We start from the raw sequence: 19,512 nt of genomic DNA on the forward strand, positions 1-19,512 counted from the left end.
AGAGGAATCACAGTCAATGTATTAGTTTAATACCAATTGACTAAGCGTCTACTGCATACTGGGCTTTGTGCTATACCTTGGCAATAAACAGATTACTGATGATAATTTTAATTAAGTTTTAATTTTATTATTCTGTAGCTCATATTTATTGAGCACTTAGGTCCCAGGCATTGTTTAAGTCTTTTACAAGATGTAACCATCAAAACAACCCAATGAGGCAAGAATGATTATGCCCATTTTACGGATGAGGAAACTCAATTGAAGCAGCTTGCTGAGTCACAGATCTAGGAAATGGTTTTGAGATTTCCAGCTGCTCTTGAGGGGCTGAGAATCTAGTAGGAGACATAGAGTACAGGAATAAGATCACCAAGGTGTGGTAAGAATAAGGATATCAGTGAGTACAAGGGAATACAGAAGGGGAACTGAGCTCAGCCTGGAGCAGTCAGGAAACAGGTCATGGAGGAGATGACTCCTGGAGTGAGTTTTGAAGCATAAACTAGAGTTAGTCATGGAGAGAGAGTGGGTAGAGTGTCATGGTGGTCCAATTCTGCCTTACTGTGATCATGTCACAAAGCCAGGGCCCACCCTCCTGCTTTTTCAAACAAACACTGCATCTTGAAACTTCCTGCTCTGGTCATTGGGATATAGGCTTCCTGGATGAGTTTCCAAAGGGTCCTGTTGTCCTCTAGAAGCCTCACATGGCTTTTTATAACTAGGAACCTTAGAGAGCAATGTTGGGGTCAGGATGATCTCAGTCCCTTCCCTTCCAGAAAGATCCTTGGTTCTTTATGCAGACTGATCCCATGCACATCAGAGAGCTACTCACCAAGAGGCATTTGGAGAAATGGCCTTAACAAACTCAAGAAAAATAAAGTCCTTCCTATTACTTCATTTCTCAGAGCATGGGGTGCCTTAGTTATCTTAAGAAAACTACTCAAGTGATTTTTTTCCCCCAAGATAAAAAAGACTGTTTTCTTCTGAACTTCTAAATGGCAGCTACTCTTGTTTAAAGAAAAAGAAAATATACAAATTATCTATAAATGTGTATTTTTAAAAAAAAAATTTTTTTTAACGTTTATTTATTTTTGAGACAGAGAGAGACAGAGCATGAGCGGGGGAGGGTCAGAGACAGGGAGACACAGAATCCGAAACAGGCTCCAGGCTCTGAGCTGTCAGCACAGAGCCCAACGCGGGGCTCGAACTCACAGACCGCGAGATCATGACCTGAGCCGAAGCCAGCCGCTTAACTGACTGAGCCACCCAGGCGCCCCTCCCCAAATCTTTTAAATTACAAACCAATGTTTTTAGTGTTTCCTAAAGTCTTATGTTCAAAAGATTAGGTACCTTCAACATCTCTGTTCTGTAGGCTAAGCAAACTCAAACCCTCATGGGTAGCTAAAAAGGAGGTTATCCACATCTTTTCCAGGAACTTCTGTTTATCTGGATCCAAGCACGCAGAAACCCCCACATTTCTGCACCATGACAACTAATACGCATAATGCTAATAAAGATGAAAGATCTTCTGAACCACTAAAAAAAGGTTAACACTAATTATAATCAGCAAGTTGACTACATTTTATTGTAGTCAAATTCTTTCTGTATAACTGATGTATTTGTATAGTTTGGAAGAAGTCAGAGAGTGTGGGTTCCTCTAGGAAGGAAGTAAAATGGGGGAGGGAGCTTTAGCTTTTTACTCCATATTTTTCTGGATTGGATTGTTGGGGATGTTTACAAAGAGCATATATTGTTTTAGAAATACAAGTGTTTAAATTTTAAATTAACAGGCTGCTGAGAGGCAAACAAGAGTTCTTTAACTTAAGAATAACTGATGAATTTCCCCGACAATCCCCTGAACTCTCAATTACCTTAATATTTAACAAACAGAAACACCATTTCCTTCATCATTCCAGAAGGCTACAGATGTTCTCAGGATTCTGCTGACCAGTTTAGGGTGATTTTCCTCTGTCTGGCCAGAGACCCTTGATGTTTTTCTTGATTCCCTTCATTTGGAAAGCAAGGACTGCTATTTACTAAAGTGGAGCATGGCAGCCTTGTTAGTTAACCTCTCATTACCAGGAAAGCCTGGATCCCCAGAGAAGGCTTTTGTGAGCCCTGGGGAAAGCATGCACCCATTGAACAGGGCTAATCCGGTCATTATAGTCATGATTACGGAATCAATTTAAACGGCAGTGGCTGTGCCAATCAGCAAATACCGTAGAGTGCAGTGTAATGTTTAACACATCAACAGTTTCATTGATTTTAAAAAAAGAAGTCTCCTTTACGAGTGGCTTCCTACTTTTACTTGTTTAAATTACCACATGGAGTCCATCTGCTCTTCCAAGATACGCACACCGAGTAATACACACATTATTGTGTACTTGACTTTGGGTAAGCCAAGAAAGAAAACTCCATTAAGTGGATGTGAATTTTTTAAAAAATGCCCGTGAACCAATCAAATTCTCCTAATTATCTATTACTCTGATGAAAGCCAAAACAGGACACCATATTGGCTAAGAAATCCAACTCTCTATCGGAAAGACTGAAGTTGAATCTCAGCTCTGCAAATTCAGCTCTGCAAAGCTGAGGAACCTATGAGCAAGTTACTTAAACTGTCTGAGCCTCAATTTCCTCTCCTGTAAAATGGAGAAAGTATACATATTTCCTTCATTGCACTGGTGTGAAAACAAGATGAGATATTGTCTGGTCCATAGTAAGCCCTCCCTGTTTTAGCAATTTCTTACATCAACTAATAAAGTAGTAAGAATAATCTGAGTTCAGCTCTGGGGTTGCATCCTACAACCGCTGGTAGGACACGGAGCCAACTGGCTGAAGAGCCAGTGATTCATAAAATTGGAAGTGAGGTCTCTTCCCAAGGGCTTACAGTTTATTGAATACATAAATGATCTTACAATTATATAACTGTAGGCATTACTCAACCAGTAGAGAGATATCAGGGCCGTAGGATGGTGACCGCAGCCAGGGAAGAAGAGAGGGGCCCTATGGCTGGGACTTGGAAATTACCCTTCATACTTCTGAATTCCTCTTAGCTCAGTTGTTTTCTTTGCTTCTTGGCAAAACAGACAATAACATAGCAACGCCTATTTTCTCTGGAGGATTCCTTGGGGTTTTTCTAGTTGCTTTGGAGGAAGAAATTTTCAGTATAGTACAGTTCCTGGAAAGATGCTGGAGAAACAACACAACGGTCAGCACTTGAGTCGTGCTGGCAAGAGTCAGCCTCCAACTGGGTGTGAGACACCTCAGAAGGTCCTTACCACATCCTTGCCATGACTTGATGTACTAACGATAATACTGAAGGATTTTATACCTGGGAAAAGTGGATTTCAACAAGAAGGAAATATATATTTGCAAATTCTCTTGCAAATACCTAATGAAATATTCACAGTTCCCAACTCTCTCATACGTTCCAATTTCTCTCTTCAGGTAAGCTTCATTTCCTCATTTCTTCTTTATTTCTTCTCAGATCTTTGGCAAAATGAAACAAAAGTTGGTTTCTCATTCTGGTAGTTATGAGTCTTCCATATTGTTTTTAGGAACAAATTATAAAAACCTGTAGATATAACATATTTCCTGGTATTGTGGAAGTGTCCCAGACATTCATCCGTACTAAGATAGTATGCCTCTTAGAAGTTGCTGGGGGCTTTCAGGGAGGAGCAGAAATGTGTTCTAGAGAAATATATACTTTTTTAATTTTTTAAGAGAGAGAGTGTGCAAGCAGGGGAGGGGGCAGAGGAAGAAAGAGAGAGAGAGAGAGAGAGAGAGAGAGAGAGAGAGAGAGAATCTTAAGCAGGTTCCACACTAAGTGTGGAGCCTGATGTGGAGCTCAATCCCACAACCCTGGGATCTTGACCAGACCCAAAATCAAGAGTTGGACATTCAACTTACTGAGCCAACCAGGCGCTCCTAGAAAAATATTTTTTAAACAGTGGGTTCAGCACTTTAGCGAGTAGTAAATTCACTTTAGTGGGTTGTGAATAACATTTTAAAAAGTCTAATCCAATAGAAAATACCAGATATTCTCTTATCATTAAGGACCCACTTTATCTCTGAAAATGTTTTTTTCTTTCAAAGTCTATTTTATCTGATGTTAAGAATGCAAGATCACTTTCCTTTTGGTTGGTATTTGTGCCGTATATTCTGGGTCTTTCAACTATTCTGGGTCATTTTGTGTTACCTGTACCTCTAGCATAGAGGCAGATTTCTTTTTAATCCAATCTGAAAAATCAGAGTTTACTCTATTTACACTTATTGTGATCAGTAATATTTTATTAATCTAATTCACCAAATATTTTTATTTATCATGCTTTTACGTTTGTGTTTTCCTTTCCTGCTTTCTATTGCATTGGATTTTCTTTTTTTTTTTCTTTTAAGATTTTATTTTTTTAAGTAATCTCTACACCTAACATGGGGCTGGAACCTACAAACCCGAGATCAAGAGCCGCACACTCTACCACTGAGCCAGCCAGGCACCCCTGAATTAGATTTTTGTATTCCATTTTTCCCCTTCCACTGATTTGTTAGTTCATATTATATATTTTTTGAATATGTCATTATAATGTAATAAGCAACTTAAAGTAAAAAATGAGTCTGTCCAACCTCCCCTGAAGCACTTACAGGACTTTAGAAGACTTTAACGTCCCACTCTCATCTTTCATGACTGTTGTCCAGTATTTTAGTTTACCCTCATTTATTCCCCCACTGGTGTGTGTATATGTGTGTGTTGTGTGTATATATGTATACATATGTGTATATATGTATATATGCACATGCAGTATATGTACATAAGTGTACGTATGTGTGTGTGTGTGTGTGTGTGTGTGTATAAAATAGTCAATGTCTATTTAGATGTAGCAGCTTCCTCATTCACTATTGTTTCTTGCATTCTGCTCCCACTCCTTCCTTGTGGATTCAATTTCCTTCTAACTCAAGTACATCATTTAGTAGTTCCTCCAGTAAGAGATGTGTTTGAAAATGTATTTAGCCATTGCTCTTGAATGATAATTTAGTAAATTGATTAATAATAAGTTGATTAATAAAATGATAATTTAGTAAATAATAAATCTATTATTAAATAATTAATTTAATATAATTCTCTGTTGAATGTTACTTTCCCATAGGATTAGAACACACTTCACCGTTTTCTGGCATGTGCTACTGCTGATCAGTAATTTTTTTTTAAGTTTATTTATTTATTTTGAGAGAGACATAGTGTGAGCAGGGGAGGGGCAGAGAAAGAAGGAGAGAAAGAGAATCCCAAGCAGACTTCATGCTGTTAGCACAGAGCCAATGCAGGGCTCAGACTCACAAAATCATGAGATCCACACCTGAACTGAAACCAATAGTCGAATGCTTAACCAACTCCTGCTGATCAGTAATCTTTTAATTGTTTTTTAATGTTTATTCGTTTTTAGAGAAAGAGAGAGCATAAGTGGGAGTGGGGCAGAGAGAGAGAGAGGGAGACACAGAATCCAAAGCAGGCTCCAGGCTCTGAGCTGTCAGCACAGGGCATGAACTCATGAACCACGAGATCACGACCTGACTGAAGTTGGACGCTTAACTGACTGAGCCACCCAGCGCCCCTGATCAGTAATCTTGATCAGTCTCATTGTTCTTCCTTTGTAGGCAATCCTTCTTTCAAAACAGTTTTAAGACTTCCTCCTTGCTTGTGGCATTCCAGTTTCACCAGGTAGCATTTTGCTGTGATTCTGTCCTCATGTATCTAGTTCGGGATTCATGTTTCTTCAACTTTGGGATATTCTCACCCAAAGAGCCCTATCAACACTGCCTCTCACCCACTCATTCTGTTGTCACCCTCTGCAATTTCTATTAGACTTATGTTTGACCTTCTTGTCTCAACTGCTTTCCCCAATTTCCCACTGTATTTCCCTGCTGCCTTCTTTCTCCCAGATCTCTCTCTGAATAGTAATTACTCCTCCAGCTGTGTCTGCCTACTATTTAATGCACACCCAAAATATGGTCCACGGATCAGCACCATTGGCATTACTTGAGCTCATTAGACATGCAAATTCATGGGTTCCACCTAAGACCTATGAAGTCAGAACTGAATAGAGAGGGGCCAGGAATCTATGTTTAACAAACTCTCCAGGTGATTCTGAAACTTACTGGAGTTTGAGAAGCATGGCTTTAGCCTGTTTGCTAAATTGTTTTCTTTTTTTTTTTTTTTAACTTTTTTTAATGTTTATTTATTTATGAGAGACAGAGAGTGTGTGTGAGTGGGGAAGGGGCAGACAGAGGTGGGGACAGAGGATCTGAAGCAGGCTCCGCACTGTCAGCACAGAGCCCAATGTGGAGCTCGAACCCATGAAACATGAAATCATGACCTGAGCTAAAGTTGGATGCTCAACCAACTGAGCCACCTAGGTGTCCCTAAATTGTTTTCATTTCTAGAGGTTGTACTTAGTTCTTTTTCAAATCTGATCCTTTTTTTTCTTACTCCCCTATTTAGCAAGGCTTATATTCTTTAAAAAATTTTTAGTATATTTCTATAATCATCTTAAACGTACTTATTTCACAGCCTCAAATTGCCACCCTTGAGGCCTTGGATTCTCCAGTTGGTTGTACTTACTGGCTGCCCCCCCTTCCCCCGCCTCCATTCCTTGTTGGTTTATTTTTTATTATAAGCTCATAGTCACTGAGGGCCCTAGTTCCATTTCCAGGTCTGAGGTCATGTTTTTTACGCAGGAGTCAATACAGGTTTTTTTAAACATCAGATAGTAAATATTATTTTTTATTTTTTTTTAATGTTTATTCATTTTTGAGAGAGAGAGATAGAGAGAGCCAGTGGGGGAGGAAGAGAGAGGGAGACACAGAACCTGAATCAGGCTCCCGGCTCTGAGCTGTCAGCACAGGGCCCAACACAGGGCTCACAAGCCGTGAGATCATGACTTGAGCTGAAGTCAGACACTTAACCACTGAGCCACTCAGGCGCCCCAATATTTTTGGCTTTATGGGCCATATAGTGTCTGTCCCAATGACTCTGTCATTATAGCACAAAAACAATCATACCCAATATGTATTTTTTAAAATGGGCATGGCTGCGTCCTAGTAAACTTTATTTAAAGAGTGGTCCAGGGGCGCCTGGGTGGCTCAGTCAGTTGAGCGTCCGACTTCGGCTCAGGTCACGATCTTGCGGTCCGTGAGTTCGAGCCCCGCGTCGGGCTCTGGGCTGATGGCTCAGAGCCTGGAGCCTGCTTCCAATTCTGTGTCTCCCTCTCTCTCTGACCCTCCCCCGTTCATGCTCTGTCTCTCTCTGTCTCAAAAATGAATAAACTTAAAAAAAAAATTTTTTTTTAAATTTAAAGAGTGGTCCAGAGTTGGTCCACAGGCTATAGTTTGTCAGCCCCTGCTCTTATCCTTAAGTGGGCATTAGAATTGTAGCCCCCAGGGGTGCCTGGGTGGCTCAGTTGGTTGAACGTCCAATCATCTTTGGCTTAGGTCATGATCTCACAGCAGTCTGGAGCCTGCTTTGGATTCTGTGTCTCCCTCTCTCTGCCCCTCCCCCGCTTGCACTCCACCTCTCTGTCTCTCAAAAATAAACATAAAAAAAAAAAAAAGAATTGTAGCCCCAAGCTTCCCTTGGTTACCCTTCCATTTTTCTGTATGTATTGCACACACATTATTCCTTTAAGACAATTCTCTAAATTTACCTGATGATATTGAGGTCACTTAGGGCACTTGTTAAAAGTGGAATCTCACAGGGGCTCCTGGGTGGCTCAGTTGGTTAAGCATCTGACTCTTGATTTCAGCTCAGGTCATGATCTCACAGTTCATGAGTTTGAGCCCTGTGTCAGAGGCTTGGGATTCTCTCTCTGTGCACCTCCCCCGCCCCAATAAATAAACATGAAAAAAACAGAATCTCAGGCTCTTGCCTTGTAGGCTCTGATTCATTGCATGTGAGGTGGAACCAACATGTGTGTTTAGCAAGAACCCCCGGTGATTCTAATGATCTGAAGAGTTTGAAACTGCTCTAACCAAAGAATATATGAAGAATGAACTTAATGTTGAGACTGACATCTGCTTTAAGACCTGCAGATTTTTATCTCAGTTCTTACACAATGCCATGTTGATTATTCAAATTCTTAAAATCAGAGTCAAGAAGGACTGCTCAGGCTATTAGTGTGTGGTCAGGAGACAGGATCTGTATGACTCATGAACAGCAACTGCTTTTTGGTGGGGTAGTCTTTTCAGTGCAATTCTAGAAAGGCCTTCTCCTAGGAAGCCACACCTATTTTTTATACTAAAGTTCCTTGAACAATAATATCATATTGCAGTATATACTTGGAAAAAGCGGAATTTCCCCCAACAGCTCGGGGATGACAGTTGAGATAAAGTTCATCCAACTTTCCTTGGTACTTGTTTACCCAAATAATCAGGGAATTATTAAGTTGCAAAAGTATTTAAGGGATTCGATGAACTTTCCAATGATTTATGAATTACAGCCAAGTGAATGATGTCAAAGACCATGTTATTGCACAATGCTTTGATCTTCTTCTCACCATTGATACCCGTAACTGACATTTATATAGTTATGGCTGCCCAGATGTATCTAATGTGCAGTCAAGGTTGAGAGCCACTGCTCAAAATTGTGGACACTTCACCCCTCCACCAGTGACTCTCAAAGTGGGGTCCTTAAACTAGCAGCTTCAACATCTCTTGAGAGCTAGTTTGAAATGTAAGTGCTCAGGCCCTGTTGCAATCCTACTGACTCTGATACTCTGGAGTTGAGGCCCAGCAATCTGTGTTTAGAAGGCTTTCCAGATCATTCTGATGTAGACTACTGTATGAGAACTGTTGCACTGTTCCCCTAGTGAATCCCAGCTCCCTGGATCCCTGCCTCTTGGAAAACTGTACCACTCTTCTCATTAAGCAGGGGAGTCTAGCCCCCCTCTTTCTTTTTTTTTTTTTTAATTTTTTTTAACATTTATTTATTTTTGAGAGACAGAGAGAGACAGAGCACGAGTGGGGGAGGGGCAGAGAGCGAGAAGGAGACAAAGAATCTGAAGCAGGCTCCAGGCTCTGAGCTGTCAGCACAGAGCCTGATGCAGGGCTTGAACCCATGAACCGTGAGATCATGACCTGAGCCGAAGTTGGGTGCTCAACCGACTGAGCCGCCCAGGTGCCCCTATCCCCCCTCTTTCGAATCTAGGTGAGCCTCATGACTTGCTTTGACCAATAGAAGGTAACTGAAGAGCTGCTGTGCAAGTTTCAGAGTCTGGGCCTCAAGAAGGCTTGAAGCTTCCATTTCTAGAATGTTCTTTCCATAATGTAAGGAAACTGGTCTGGCCCACTGGAGGATGACAGGCCATGTGGAAGAGAACTGAAGAGCCCCAGACATGTGCCTGGGACCTTCCAGCCCAGCCCAGGAGGTCATCTAGGCCAAGAATACCACAGAGCTGCTGGAGAGGTCCATCATGGCCAAAGGGTGCATGCTGAAAGTGGTACAGATGAGGTTGGAGTGCCAGACTCAGAGCCCCAGTGGGGAGCCATGTGGGGACATCCCACACACAGTTGAAGGTCCTGAATGCAGCATTCACCATTAAATGCACCAACCGAATGCAGCCATGTGAGTGAGTAGAGGAGAAATCAGCAGAAGAACTACCCAGTTAACCCAGAGGACTGTGAACAAGAATCAACTGCTGTGGTTTAAGTCACTAAGACTGAGCAGCAGGAGGGCTTATATTACAGCTGTACAATTTACCCACATACTTTGCCTTGAAGGGAAATTGATTAGCCTTTTAAAGAGAAACACTCTGGAAAAGTTGTAATTTTGGCCAGTACTAACCACCAGGCAGAGTATTGGGTGTATCAGATGCAACTAATACATAGGGCTGGCTTCACAGGCACCCTGTACAGTCACACAGGCCCTGTGCTTAGAAGGGCCTTACATTGTTTTCACACCCTTGTTGTCACCATCTAGAAATTCTTAAAACTTTGAACCAAGGGCCCTGTGTTTTTATTTTACACTAGGCCCTGCAGATTATGAATCCAGTCCCACCAATACGTAGTTCCGTCATTTATTCATCACAACACCCCCAGAATTTGGCTTATCAGTTTTCACCACGTATTTGGGATGCGTTGCGACTCAGCAAATAAAGAGGGGGGCAGGAGTTGCAGACTGTCTGGCCACAGACATAGCATGGCATAGCATTTTCTGAGCATATTAAGGAAAATCCACTTGCAGAAATAACCCAGAGTATATTTAAACAACCACAGGACGAGGCAGGGGGAAGGGGAAGAGACTGGCCTGGGAAGCTAGGCCCCAAGCAGGCTAAACTCACTATTAATAGTGCTGTGGCCTATTTTGGCCTGCCTGGTGGCCCTGAAAATTGCCCTGAGAACTGGGCTTGGGAAATGACAGTGGAAATCAGGTGCCTTCATTCTGGGGTATCACTGGAACCATGCTGGGCACAGACAGAGGTCTTTCTGACAAGCTAAAGGACATTTTGCAAAACAGGATTTTCTTTGACAGGGAATTAAAAAAAAAAATTAAGGTTGGGGCACCTGGGTGGCTCAGTCAGTTAAGCATCTGACTTTGGCTCAGGTCATGATCTCATGGTTCGTGGGTTCAAGCCCTGCATCAGGCTCTGTACTGATGGCGTGGAGCCTGGAAGCTTCTGTGTGTTTCTCTCTCTCTCTCTGCCCCTCCCTTGCTTGTGCTCTCAGTCTCTCTCTCAAAAATAAATAAATAAATAAACTGGAAAAAACATTAAGGCAAACTATCAGGAAATGATCAGGAATATTAGGGAAGAAAATGCATTGATGAGACCAAGTCAATAAGGAACTAACAGGAAACCCTAACCATGTGTTAGGCACTATGCTAAGCACTTAACATACACCATTTCATTTATACCCTCACATATAACTCTGTGAAGGCAGCACTATTATTATCCCCATTTTACAGGAAAGAAAACTGAGGCTTGGGAAAATGTGACCTTATTAAAGGTCACAGGGTTGATGAGCCAGGATTCAAACCCATATCATGGCACTCCAACTACTCAGGCTGTCCCCTACAGCTCTTCCTCTCAAACTTTCGTATGCAAAGAGTCACCTGGGAATCTTGTTAAGATACAGATTCTGATTCTAGAGGCATGGGGTGGGGCCTAGATTCTGCACTGCCAACCATTTGTCATGTGACGATGACCCCACTGGTCCTCAGACCCCAATTTGAGTAGCAGGGATGTGGATATTACAATAGTTTTCCTGCTTCTACTTCTAACCTCCTACAATTTGGTTTCTCTACAGCGGCCTGCATTATTGTGTTCGTTTCCCCTGCTGCATAGTAAGTGACCTCCCAAAATTTGGCAGCTCACAATGTCAATGAACACTTATCTCACACAGCTTCTGAGGCTCAGGAACCCAGGTGAGGCTCAGCTGGGTGGTTCTGGCTCAAGGTCTCTCACAAGGTTACATCTAGGATGTTAGCTGGGCCTGTAGTCACCTGAAGGTTTGGTGGGGCTGGAGGAGCTGCTTCTAAGATGGTTCATTCATGTACCTATTGGGTGGACGTCTCAGTTCTTGTATGTGGGTGTCTCTATAGAGCTGCTTGTGACATGGCAGCTGGCTTCTCCCAGAGTGAATGATCCAAGACAGAGAGAGAGAGAGAGAGAGAGAGAGAGAGAGAGAGAGAGAGAGAGAGAGAGAGATACCAAGGCTGCAATGTCATTTATAACCTAATCTTGGAAGTGGCATGCCATTCTTTCTGCCATATTCTATTGGTTACACATATCAACCCTGGTATAGTTGTGGGAAGGGATGCTTCAGAAATGAGAATACCAGGAGGTGGGGATCACAGGGGAGTCATTGTGGATGCTGGCCTGATGGAAACTAAGTGAGAGAATGCCTCTCTTCTCAGCTTCATTGATGTTGGTCTTGGCCATGTGACTTGCTTAGGCTACTGGAATGAGTGGGGAAGTGGCACGTCCCAGACTAGGCCTTAAGACTTGTGTGTGTTTTTCCTCACCCCTTTGAGAGCTTTTGATCTCTGATGTAAAAAGAACATGGCCTTGGCAGCTGCTGATCTCAGAAGAATGACAGACCCTGGACAAAACTACATAGAACCCAACAGCCTAGAGCCAAGCGTAGCCAAACACAATTTGGAACAGCTGAAATCTGGCTGGTCTGCTGGCATGTGAGTAGGAAATAAATGTATGTTGTGAGCCACTGAGTTTTGGGGTGGTTTGTTAAGCAGCATTATTGTGACAATAGCTAGCTGACACACTTCTTGACATTATATTATGTATTTATTTTTATCTGTATAGTCTATGGCAAGAATGCCAGTTCCATGAGGGCAGGGACTTGGTCTTATTCCCTGCAGTACTCCCAGCATCTAGACCAACGCCTGCCTGCCCCATAGCAGGTACTCAATAAACACTAGTGAGTGAATATCAGTGAATGAATTGATCTAATTGCAGAGCATGCCTGCTTAACCTTTATGCTATTAGACTGCCTTCGAGTTAGCCTAGAAAATTGCCAAGTATTAGAAAAAGAATTGTCTTGAATAGGAGTTCTAGGCAGCATATCCTTTACAAAGAAAATGGGACACGCACCAAGTTGTCGGCCACTGTCTCTGTGCCAGACGCCATCCCTCTTCACCTGGGCTACCCAGGTCACCCCGGACTTCACCCAGAAGCGGACCCTGGAGTCACCCAGAAACCACAACCACCCTCTGCCTGAGAATGGAAGCGCTGCTTTAAATGACACTGGCTCACCTGGTTGGGTGGCTGTCCCCAGAAGAAAGCCAGAGAGATGGCTAATGACGCACACAAAGAGAGGAAATCACCCCCCACCCCTGCCCTGAACAGCTGCACCGGGAGACACCCCCCTTCTGGAAAGGAGGAAGAGGAAGTCAAGAAAGCTGTAAAGCTGACTAACAATCTGGGTAAGGCAACAGTCACAAAAAAGCAGAAGGAAAAAGGCTGGCCCTTAAGTCACTAATTGTTGGGCTGGCTGATGAAATATAAATCAACACCCACTCCTCAGGTTTTCCTCAGGTCCTGCCACTTCAGGGCTCACTTTGGGTTGGGAATATCTTGAATGTGAAATTGGCCAAATTCGTACCTTCCAACTACATGAACAGTGTGTTTTCCTTCAAATACAAATGCTCAGCGGGCACCTGGGTGACTCAATCGGTTGAGCATCTGACTTTGGGTCAGGTCATGACCTCACAGGTTCATAAGTTCGAGGCCCACATCAGGCTCACTGCTGTAAGTGCAGAGTCCTCTTCAGATCTTTTGTTCTCTTTTCTCTCTGCCCCACATCTGCTTGTACTCTCTCTCTCAAAAATTAACATTAAAAACCCCCACAAATACAAATGCTCAGAATAGATCTACGTGTGCTGATGTGGAAAGCTATCCTCAATGCTAAAAGAAAGGCAGGACTCAGGATGTAGAGTGTGTGCCCATATTTATAAAAAACACAATAAATATACATAAATGTTGACATGTACAAAAGAAAAACACTAAAAAGACACACACCAAATTGTTAACAGTGGTTTTATCTGGGACACACACCAAATTGTTAACAGTGGTTTTATCTGGGAAACAGGTTTAGAGTAGGACAAGAATGGAGAGCTCCACATTTAACTTTAAAGTACTTGTTATAAAAAATAAAAAAATAAAAAAAATAAAGTACTTGTTATATATAAACTATAAGGTACCGCCTGGGTGGCTCACTCAGTGGTGTCCAACTTCAGCTCAGGTCACAATCTCACAGTTCACAAGTTCAAGCTCTGCGTTGGGCTCTGTACTGACAGCTCAGAGCCCAGAGCCTGCTTCAGATTCTGTGTCTCCCTCTCTCTCTGTCCCTCCCCACCCTGTCCCTCCCTTGCTCGCACTCTGGCTCTTTCTCTCAAAAACAAACAAACAAAAATTTAAATTAAAAAAAAGCACTTGTTATGGACTGAAAGTGTTCTCCTCAAATTGTAGCCCCCAACATGATGAGATTAGGGAGTGGTAATTGGGATTAGATGAAGTCACCAGGAACGGATCCTCATGACGGGATTAGCACTCTTATAAGAGGAAATCAGAGAACTTTTTCTTTCTGTCTCTCTCTCTCTCTGCCATAAGAAAGAAAACAGCCATCTGCAAGCCAGGAAGAAGTTTCTCACCAGACACCGAATATGCCGGCACCTTGATCTTGAGGCTCCCAGCCTTCAGAACTGTAAGAAATAAATGTCTGTTGCTTAAGTTCCCCGATCTGTGGCATCCTGTTATACAGCAGCCCAAGCTAAGACATTATTTCTATATGGGTTTTGTTTACCATGAAAATCTTCCATTTTATAATAAAAATATCAATGGAAGACTTTTTTCATACAAAGATGGCCATCCATTTCCATACCGAAACTGACATGCTCCTCCTTGCAATATGTTCTGAGGTGGTCAGATGTGGTTGTAAAAGGACCTCTTGTTTCATATGATGTTTGCCACGGACAAGGAGGCCTCTCCTCCCTTGCTCTGAGGTGAGGACTGTTATTGAATCCTTGACGCCATGCCTCTGCTTGCCTTGTCCTTTTAGTTACATCAGTGTTTACTTTCCACAAATTAGTGCTGACTTAACCCATCCGGCAGAAGATCGTGGTCTACAGCCATGCCCATATCTGCCCACATCACCACCGCCTCGGGAATGGGTGTGTTTATCCCACTTCTCGTCTCCATCTGCTCCTTGGCGTTCCAGTTACTCTCATACCTCAAGCAATCTTCTAATAGCACACATAAAATTGACAGAGAAAGACTACTCTCTCCATCTGCTCTTGAAAACCTCTCTGATGTGTTTAGGAAACAAAACCTCAAATAGGGTACTTTTCAAATAGGGAAGACACTGATAGATAATTACACCCATAGTGATACCATTCATTTCTGCAGCTAGAATTCACAGGACACTTTCTTGTGTGGTGCCACTGAAAAACATTTTGATCTTTATGCTAACGTGATGAGCTGGGCAGCTATTATCAGTCTCAAAGAGAAAGAAATTGAGATTCCGAGGATAGTGATTTGCACTGGATCATCTAGTAGATAGGTAGCAAAGTGGATTCCAATTCACTGGTGGGTCTTAAATCTGGCTATACATTAGTGTCACGTCAGGGGTCTTTTAAAAACTGCCTATCTCTTATTCTCACCCTGGCCAGTTGAACAAAAATCTCAGGGGAATGAGGCCTTGGGTATTAGAATTTAAAAAGAAAATCTTTCCAAGGATGACCTTGATATACAGTGAGGCTTGAAACCATTGCAATCCATAGGTAATAGATAAGCCAGTCTTTTGTTAAACTCACATGTGCTAATTCATCACCAGGATTAAGAGCTCTCTCTTATTGGGGTGCTATATTGGGGTGCTATACCATTCAACAGTGAAAAGGAAGAGACTACTGATCTCCACAACCACATGGAGGAACCTGATGCATCAGGTCCAGTGAAGGAAGCCAGATGCAAAGGCTATATTTTTTATGATTCCATTTATCTGACATTCTGGAAAAGGCAAAACCAGAGGGGCAGAAAACAGATCAGTGAGCATCCAAGGCTGGTGGTAGGGACAGGGGTTAACTACAGAGGGACAGCCTGAGAGAATTTTGGGAGATGATATAAATGTTTCTATGCCTTGATTACGGGAGTAGTTACACTATATGCAGTTGTCAAGACTGAAAGACTATACACAACAAAGGGTAAATTTTACTGTATGTAATATATATCTTGAGAAACTTGATTAAAAAACATGTATACACAAAATGAGATTTACTACACACCCACTAAAATGGCTAAAACTAAAAAAGACTGACCATACTAAGTACTGGTAAGGACATAGAACAATGGGAACTCTCATACATTTCTAGTAAGAATGCAAAAAAATAATAATAATAAAAATAAAAGAGAGAGATGGGATTCTGAGGACAGTCAGACCTGGGCCTAAACTCTGGCCTTACCACTTATCACTGTGTGATGTTGGGCAAGTCACTTAGGGTTTCTAGGCCTTGGTTGGTTCATCTACACATGAGCTAAAAGTAGTACCTACCTGCCGACTTTACAGGATCAGCGTAAAGCATAAAGGAAATAATGCTTGTAAAACACTTAATCCAATGCCTGGCACATAGCAAAAGAAGCAATAACACTAGATTTTGCTATTCTTCTTCTTTTTTTTTAAATTAATTTATTTATTTTGAGAGAGAGAGAGAGAGTGTATATGCACATGCACACAAGCATGCAAGCTGGGGAGGGGTGGAGAGAGAGGGAAAGAGAGAATCCCAAGCAGGCTCCATGCTGTCACTGCAGAGCTCAACATGGGGCTCAATCCCATGAACCCTGAGATCATGACCTGAGCTGAAACCAAGAGTCGGATGCTCAACCGAATGAGCCACCCAGGTGTCCCTAGATTTTTGCTATTCTTAACATTATTATCATTCTTCTTGTTATTGCTTCCTCTGAGCTCATCAAGAGGTGGATGATGTTTCTAAAGCACCCAGCACTGTTCTTGGCAAGTCGAAGGTCCTCAATACACATCTGTCAAATGAGAGAGTGAACATATGGAGCCACACGTCAATGGAGGGAATAGACCTCTATTTGAGTGGAACCGGCAGAAGGGATACCCACAGCCATCCTTGGGGGCACTCCACTTCACATGCTAGAGTTCTAATATCGGGATCCCCACCTAAAACCAAGACCTCCAGAACGTTGACAAGTACAGAAGTTTTACTCTACTTTATCAGCTCGTATACATGACCTAGATCTCCCTAATAGCTTATAAACATTCTCCATGTGTTAGAAAATGCTCACAACCAATTTCACTATGGGGGAGGTTCACAAATACCTGCAATACAGCCTAAAGGAAAGGGCATTTGGGGATCTTCTGGTTGGGAAGGTAAGGTGATAGTGAAACTGAAAAATAGACTGAAAATGTATTCATGGGCCAGCAAACACCAAGAAGATTCCTTAAGAAGATAAATCTATGTGGAGTTCCCACTAGAGGAACCGTGGGCAGAGATTTCTTATCAAATCACAAAGGTCGTGACCAACCCTCTGAGGCTATCAAGAGATGGCTGTGCACCATCAAGAGGAAAGCTGAGGGTAATCTGATGCAACGCCCATTTTTAGCATTCCTTTTGCACAATACAATGTCTGACTTTTGCCAGGGAAGTCTGCCCACCTGTCAGGAGATATCAGCACTCAGGACAGAAATTCCGAATGAAGACAATCTTTTCTGTCCAATACTCAGATGAATTAAACACACCCCATTAGCTTTCAGCTGGTGCTCTCCTTTCAAGCCTGTTTGGGGGACCGTAATTTCCCCTCGCACACTTCATTTCTTCACCTTACGAGGCTTGGTGCAGAGGTGGTTCACAAAGTCCAATGCTAAAATGAATACACTTTTCTCAAGAGTGATCTCTTGGGGATTAACAAGCACAGCTGTTGAGTTCAAGGATCCTGGTACAAAAGTACCTTCCCACAAAAGTCCGTGTGTAAGTGCGTGTGTCAATCCCAGAGAAGGGCTTTTAAAATGGAACAGAACAGTTTGTTCTTCTTTGTTTTCAAATGCCTTCATTAGAGAGATAATTTAAGGGATTCAGTTATTCACTAAAATATTTATTATGTACCTAGTATGTGCCAGACAGTGTTCTAGGGGCTGGGGATACAGGATGAACAAGTCAAGCAACCTCTACCCTTACGGAGCTCACATTCCGGTCAGGATGACAGGCAAGAGACAAACAAGTGAATATTCAGTATGATGTCAGGTGATTGGTAAGTGGTAGGCAGAAAACAAAGCATAGTAAGAAGCTGGAGAGTGATGAGGGGGTGCCATTTTGGAAAGGGTGACCAGAACAGATATTCAAGAAGAATCCTGAATGAAGCAAGAGAAGGTACTGTGATTGAGAGTTGCCAAGTGCAAAGAATAAACAGCAAGTGCAAAGGCCTTGAGATGGGAGCATGCATGGTGTCCCTGATGAACTATATAAGAAGGCCACCTGCTGGTTTTTTAAACAGATGCCCTGGGGTGCCTGGTTAGCTTACTCAGTAGAGCATGCAACTCTTGATCTAAGGAAGATGGAACCAGTAATAATAACAGCAACAACATCAGCTAATATTTACTGTGGATTTACTATGTGCCTGGCACTGTGCCAAGGGCCAAATGTGGACTGACCATCCGATTCAATCTTCACAGGTGGGAACTATTATTATTATTCCTATTTTATGAACAGGAAATTGTGGTTCAGAAGTTAAATAACCCACCCAAAGTTATCAATAACCTGACATACAGATTCAAACAGATCTGTCTGCTGCTAGAGCCCATATTATTAACAACTGGCCATGGAGCATGTTTTACACAGAATAAAACAAGTCTTTCCACTCACCCACAACATTTAAGAACAAGAAAGTTAAGGCTAATGATGAGAACTTCAAGTTCTCATTTTGGGGGGGTGGGGGTCACGCCTACCAGCCCAGCCAGCTGCCAGAAGTGGATGAAATTTTCTCTTCCCCTAAGTGCAGAGCTTCAACTTGGAATTTCTGATGTCTGCATAAAAATATGGGAGGAACTACAAAACTTTTTCTTTGTATTCTTTGAAGGGCCTTTTCATAGTTGCTTGGCTTTTATCCTGCACTGTTCTCCTCATCCATTTTCTACCTAACTTTAAGAGAAAGGAGTGGTTTTTCAGGGGGAAAATATCAAGTTCAATCAAGTCAAACACAGTTGAACACCCATTTCTTTCTTTTCTTCTTATTGTGGTAAAATACACATAACATAAAATTTACCACCTTAACCATTTTTTCATTTTTTTTAACTTTATTATTTTGAGAGAGACAGAGTGAGTGGGGGAGGAACAGAGAGCAAGAATCCCAAGCAGGCTCCATGCTGCCAGCAGAGAGCTCAACACAGGGCTTGAACTCACAAAACTGTGAGATAATAACCTGAGCCGAAACCAAGAGACTGATACTTATCCGACTGAACCACCCAGGCGCCCCACCACCTTAACCATTTTTAAATGTACTATGCAGTAGTATTAAGTACATTAAGTAACTGTTGTGCAACCATCACCACCATCCATCCCAAGACCCTTCACATCTTCTAAATCTGAAAGTCTGTACCCACTGAACACTCCCATATTTACCCTCTCCCCAGCCCCACAACCACGCTTATACTTTCTGTCTTTATGATTCTTACTATTCTAAGCTCCTCCTATAACGTGGAATCATACAGAATTTGTCTTGTGACTGGCTTATTTCACTTAGCCTTAGGTCTTCAAGGTTCACCCACGTTGTAGCACATTACAGATTTCTTTCCTTTTTAAGGCTGAACAATATTACATTTCATATGTATAGCACATTTTGCTTATCCATTTGTCTATTGATGGACACTTGAGTTGCTTCCACGATTTAGGTATTGCAAATAATGCTAGGAACATGGGTGTACAAATATCTATTCGAGACCCCACTTTCAGTTCTTTTGGAACACACACCACTTTTTATTTAGAATCTTCAGAATGCTCTAAAGAGA

General features: G+C 42.2%; 1 protein-coding gene across 7 annotated transcripts in view; it reads right to left on the bottom strand.

The window, feature by feature from the left end:
• IQCK (IQ motif containing K) overlaps positions 1-19,512 on the bottom strand; it is a 126,754-nt gene that overhangs the window by 40,135 nt on the left and 67,107 nt on the right. The gene's annotated exons all lie outside the window — the stretch shown is intronic.

This window comes from Neofelis nebulosa, chromosome 18 (genome assembly GCF_028018385.1).
Source record: "Neofelis nebulosa isolate mNeoNeb1 chromosome 18, mNeoNeb1.pri, whole genome shotgun sequence".
In the NCBI taxonomy this organism is placed as follows: domain Eukaryota; kingdom Metazoa; phylum Chordata; class Mammalia; order Carnivora; family Felidae; genus Neofelis; species Neofelis nebulosa.